This window comes from Xenopus tropicalis, chromosome 9 (genome assembly GCF_000004195.4).
Source record: "Xenopus tropicalis strain Nigerian chromosome 9, UCB_Xtro_10.0, whole genome shotgun sequence".
Classification (NCBI taxonomy): Eukaryota; Metazoa; Chordata; class Amphibia; order Anura; family Pipidae; genus Xenopus; species Xenopus tropicalis.
In genome coordinates this window covers 12146397-12152458 of record NC_030685.2, presented here as the reverse complement: position 1 = coordinate 12152458, position 6062 = coordinate 12146397, and the positions used below count along the sequence as shown (strand labels likewise).

Sequence of the window (6062 nt, the reverse complement as noted above, 5' to 3'; positions counted from 1 at the left end):
GCCGTTTTTTACTCATTTTTGAGATCTATTTAAACTCTCGTTTAAACCACTGCCTGGTTGCTAGGGTAAATACGACCCTAGCAACCAGATAGCTGCTACAATAACAAAAGGAGAGCTGCTAGACAAAAAGCTAAAGAACTGAAAAATCATAAAGACCAATTGGAAATCGTCCCAGAATATCAATGTTGACCTCATATCAACAGCTAATTTAAAGGTGAACTTCCCCTTTAAAGTCGTTACGGAACTTCCAATGTTATATTTGCCTTTAGCGGAGTTTATATATTTATATCAGCCCTGTCCCAGTGGATCTTACAGACCTTATCACATTCAATGTGGTCAGTTTTATCAGGAGACAACCTGTATGTTTTGGAGTGTAGTAGGAACCTATAGTAAGTAGAGGGTGAGATACAAACCAGAGAGTGTCCCTGGCAGGAATCAAACCCTGGACCCCAGTGTTGAAGAGTCACATTACTCACCACTGTGCTGCCCAATGGCTTTAGTGGTTTCCGCAGCAAAGGAAATCTTGACTGTTTAAACTGAGCTCTAATGCTTTTGCCCATCAAACCATGAACAGTTTCTACAGGGTAATTATTAATAGTGAGGAATGTAAGGATTGTGGAGCTCTAGGTACGAATCCTTCACTGTAACTGTACCAGGAGCGATTAATGTATTAACTTTAAAGAGAAACTGTGATTGGGTCTGAGATTTCAGAAGGAGCCAGCGCTACACATTAGAACTGCTTTCAGCTAACTTATTGTTTCTCCTACTCCCATGTAACTGGAGGAGTCCCAAGCCGGACTTAGATTTCTTACTATTGAGTGCTATTCTGATACCTACTGGGAGCTGCTATCTTGCTCCCTTCCCATTGTTCTGCGGATCGGCTGCTGGGGGTGAGGGGGGGCGGATATCACTCCAACTTGCAGCACAGCAGTAAAGTGTGCCTGAGTCTGAGCTTTCAGCCAGCGCTACACATTAGAACTGCTTTCAGCTAACCTATTGTTTCTCCTACTCCCATGTAACTGGAGGAGTCCCAAGCCGGACTTGGATTTCTTACTATTGAGTGCTATTCTGATACCTACTGGGAGCTGCTATCTTGCTCCCTTCCCATCGGCTGCTGAGAGGGGGGATATCACTCCAACTTGCAGCGCAGCAGTAAAGTGTGACTGAAGTTTATCAGAGCACAGGTCACATGGCTGTGGCACCCTGGGAAATGAAGAATATGGCTAGCCCCATGGGAAAAACAGATTACAATGCAGGATTCTGCTGGAGAAGCTCTATTAACTGATGGGTTTTGGGAAAAAATCATGTTTTCCTTTAATCTTTAGCCAAACTATCTGGGCATTTCCCTCGCTGCTGAGCTCCAAACGATCTTTGGACTGCACTGTCATCACAAAAACTATTTATAGGGAAAGAAGAGTCATTATGGGTGATCAGAGGCACAAAAACTCACAGGGGTAGCTTTTTATATGATGTATACATTAATATTCTGAGACAATTTGCAATTGGTCTTTATGATTTTTTCAGTTATTTAGCTTTTTGTATAGCAGCTCTCTATTTGTTATTGTAGCAGCTATTTAGTTGCTAGGGTCTTATATACCCTAGCAACCAGGCAGTGGTTTAAACGAGAGATGGGAATATAATTAGTAAAGGGGCTGCATAGTCATTATGGGTGATCTGAGGCACAAAGACTCACAGCTTTTAATATGATGTATACATTGATACTCTGAGACAATTTGCAATTGGTCTTTATGATTTTTTCAGTTATTTGGCTTTTTGTCTAGCAGCTCTCCATTTGTTACTGTAGCAGCTATTTGGTCGCTAGGGTCGTATTTAACCTAGCGACCAGGCAGTGGTTTAAACAAGAGATGGGAATAGGAATGGAACAAGGGCCTGCATAGATAGAGAAGTAATAAAAAGTAACAAAAATAAAATAATTGGAGCCTCACAGAGCAATAGTTTTTGGGGGCCGGGGTCAGTGACCCCGGGAGGAGCAACTTGATATTGATACTATTGGTTGAGGAATATAGATACTATTGGTTGAGGAATATCGATACTATAGTTGAGGAATATAGATACTATTGGTTGAGGAATATAGATACTATTGGTTGAAGAATATAGATACTATTGGTTGAGGAATATCAATACTATTGGTTGAGGAATATAGATACTATTGGTTGAGGAATATCAATACTATTGGTTGAGGTATATAGATACTATTGGTTGAGGTATATAGATACTATTGGTTGAGGTATATAGATACTATTGGTTAAGGAATATAGATACTATTGGTTGAGGAATATCGATACTATTGGTTGAGGAAATATATACTATTGGTTGAGGAATATCAATACTATTGGTTGAGGTATATAGATACTATTGGTTGAGGTATATAGATACTATTGGTTGAGGTATATAGATACTATTGGTTAAGGAATATCGATACTATTGGTTCAGGAATATCAATACTATTGGTTGAGGAATATCGATACTATTGGTTGAGGAATATCAATACTATTGGTTGAGGAATATCGATACTATTGGTTAAGGAATATCAATACTATTGGTTGAGGAATATAGATACTATTGGTTGAGGAATATCAATACTATTGGTTGAGGTATATAGATACTATTGGTTGAGGTATATAGATACTATTGGTTGAGGAATATCAATACTATGGGTTGAGGAATATAGATACTATTGGTTGAGGAATATCGATGCTATTGGTTGAGGAATATAGATACTATTGGTTGAGGAATATCGATGCTATTGGTTGAGGAATATAGATACTATTGGTTGAGGAATATCAATACTATTGGTTGAGGTATATAGATACTATTGGTTGAGGAATATAGATACTATTGGTTGAGGAATATCAATACTATTGGTTCAGGAATATCGATACTATTGGTTGAGGAATATCAATACTATTGGTTGAGGTATATAGATACTATTGGTTGAGGAATATAGATACTATTGGTTGAGGAATATCAATACTATGGGTTGAGGAATATAGATACTATTGGTTGAGGAATATCGATACTATTGGTTGAGGAATATAGATACTATTGGTTGAGGAATATCAATACTATTGGTTGAGGTATATAGATACTATTGGTTGAGGAATATCAATACTATTGGTTGAGGAATATAGATACTATTGGTTGAGGAATATAGATACTATTGGTTGAGGAATATCAATACTATTGGTTGAGGAATATAGATACTATTGGTTGAGGAATATCGATACTATTGGTTGAGGAATATTGATACTATTGGTTGAGGAATATCAATATTATTGGTTGAGGAATATTGATACTATTGGTTGAGGAATGGGATGTTGGGCAGGAAGGTGTCCATGCTTGGGGCCATGTAGGGTATTTACTGATCCCACTAAGTCACGATGTGATGCACAATGTCACAATGTGTTGGCAATGTGGTGCCACTGAGTGACTCAGGTAAGTCCTGTGCCGACAGGTAAGTGCCTCAGCATTGCACTCATGTAATCCAATCTAATAATATCCCCATGGGTTACACAAGCGGAAGCTTTCCGGCAGTCACACCTGGGTGGAACCCATTTGTATCCAGCACAAAGGCACAGACTTGCCTCTTGGGCTAAAACTGACTTCACTGGGCTGTGATTTCTCCCTCTTCTGACTCTTCTGACCCCGGCAGCCAAACACTATTGCTCTGTGTGGCTCCAGTTTTATTGTTATTGTTACTTTTTGTAACTTTCTTTTTCTATTCAGACCCTCTCCTATTCATATACCAGTCTCCCATCCAAACCTCTCCCTGGTTGGACCCTAGCAACCAAATTGCTGCTGAAATTCTGGAGAGCTGCTGAACTGAAAATGAAATAACTAAAAATAACTACAAACTGACAAAACATTGCTTAATATTTCCTTTAGCAAAAGAAACCAATAGGGTTTTGTGTGTTAGGGAGTAAAGAACCAGCACATAACTGGTCTACTGGCTTTATCCTTTATCTCAGCCATCAGCTTCACTTGTCACACAATACTGGCACAATATTCGCACAATACTCCCACAATACTCACACAACTCGCATTACAGTGACTTCTAATATCCTTATCATTTACAGTAGGGGGTACATTATCCCTTATAATACATGAGTGATACTCAGAGTTCCCTGTATAACTCAGCCTGCAGCCTTGTGCCTTTATATGGGCACAGAACCCCTCAGTGACTGCTTATATCCTTATCAGTTACAGTAGGGGGTACATTATCCCTTATAATACATGAGTGATACTCAGAGTTCCCTGTATAACTCAGCCTGCAGCCTTGTTCCTTTATATGGGCACAGAACCCCTCAGTGACTGCTAATATCCTTATCATTTACAGTAGGGGGTACATTATCCCTTATAATACATGAGTGATACTCAGAGTTCCCTGTATAACTCAGCCTGCAGCCTTGTGCCTTTATATGGGCACAGAACCCCTCAGTGACTGCTAATATCCTTATCATTTACAGTAGGGGGTACATTATCCCTTATAATACATGAGTGATACTCAGAGTTCCCTGTATAACTCAGCCTGCGGCCTTGTGCCTTTATATGGGCACAGAACCCCCTACAATTACACTTTTTTGTCCCCTAACTCTCCCCTGACATCTTCCCGTTATTACCCATATTAATGTGAATGAATTAGAGCTAATTTTATTTTAGACTGTACTCTTTATTGAAGTAGAAATGTTCACATTTCCCATGCCAGAAGAATAGAAGGCAAAGGCCAACTAGACTTTACCAGGCAGCTTATATTTCTAAAGCAATATTAGATACAAAACTCGGTGCTATTGATTTGTCACTTTGCACACTGGTTGTGTATGGTACGTATTACACAATTATATTTCTAGAGACTTGTTTCAAACTGCTTTGCTCTTGGGGTATTAAATTCTGACACTAATAGCCCCATGCTTGTCTAATCCATAGAAGACCATTTATTGTGATGCCTCCCTCCTCTTCCCTTCTTTTTATTCTTCTCTCCGCTTCTTGTCTCCATTTTCCTTTCCTCCTTCCTTCCTTCTTTTCCTCTGTGTCAGTAACTCTGTACCTTCTCTACGACTTTCTCAACAAATAAATATTTAGTCTTCCTGGTTTCAATTTAATCTTTTTCTCATCCTCTCGCTCAGCCTGTGAGATTGTCTTCCAAATGTTCTGGTAAAGTTATTTAGGAAGTCCTACAAGAGCAGCCAAATTAAGTATCTACTTCCACATGATACCCCTGTCCAGCTAGAATCATCATTTACTCAGATATTTACCTTCTTCAGCTGCGATTATGTCAGGCTTCTCACTGAAAGACATTAGGTAACAATTACAAATGTGGCCATTCAAAATGGAAATGGAAAAAAGAAGTAAAAGAAACCCAGCAATACCTGCTTAACTTGGCGATCTTCCGTGCCAAGAATATTATTGCCAGAGAAAGCAATACACAACCAATGCCAATGACAGAACATACCATAATAAGGTATAGTCTGTTGGACTCGAGTAGGTCCTTGTGCATCTCCAGTATAAGCTCTGTAAAGAAATGAGATTTGAATTTCAATTACAAAATTGATCATTAGATGGTCATTGTAAATCCTAAAGGTAGCCATACATGGGCAGATTTAAGCTGCAGATTTGAGTCCTGACCAATTTGCCAGCTTATCTGCCCATGTATGGGCCCCCCCTATGGGCCTCCCTGATTGATATCTGGCCAGAAATCGGGCAGGTTTAATTTTCCCTTTGGATTGGGGATCGCATCAGCCCATAAAGTGGTCCTTGGTCCAACGGCTCCTATAACTGCTGTTGTAATTCAATCGCTTGGCCCTAGAGTTAAATGATCAAATTAGCCCAGTATCACCCACCTTAGGTGGGCATATGGGGAAAAGATCCATTAGTTTGGGGACCTCACCAAAAAAGCAAATCTTAACATGTCTGGCCACCTTAAGTCATCTACAGCTTATAGAGCTGTGGGGCTATTAGAGTTTAATACCCCAAGAGCCAAGTAGTTGAACACAGAGGCTGATGTTGATCCCAATAGAAATATTCTGGTTTTATCTGATTCAGAA

The 6062-nt window shown here is 39.5% G+C and overlaps 1 long non-coding RNA gene across 1 annotated transcript; it reads right to left on the bottom strand.

The window, feature by feature from the left end:
* Positions 1–4928: 4928 nt before the first annotated feature.
* LOC116407522 lies at positions 4929–5597 on the bottom strand. Its single transcript, XR_004220385.1, has 2 exons — positions 5388–5597; positions 4929–5305 (listed from the first exon to the last, which is right to left on the bottom strand). It is a non-coding gene; the product is annotated as an uncharacterized LOC116407522 (long non-coding RNA).
* Positions 5598–6062: the final 465 nt, after the last annotated feature.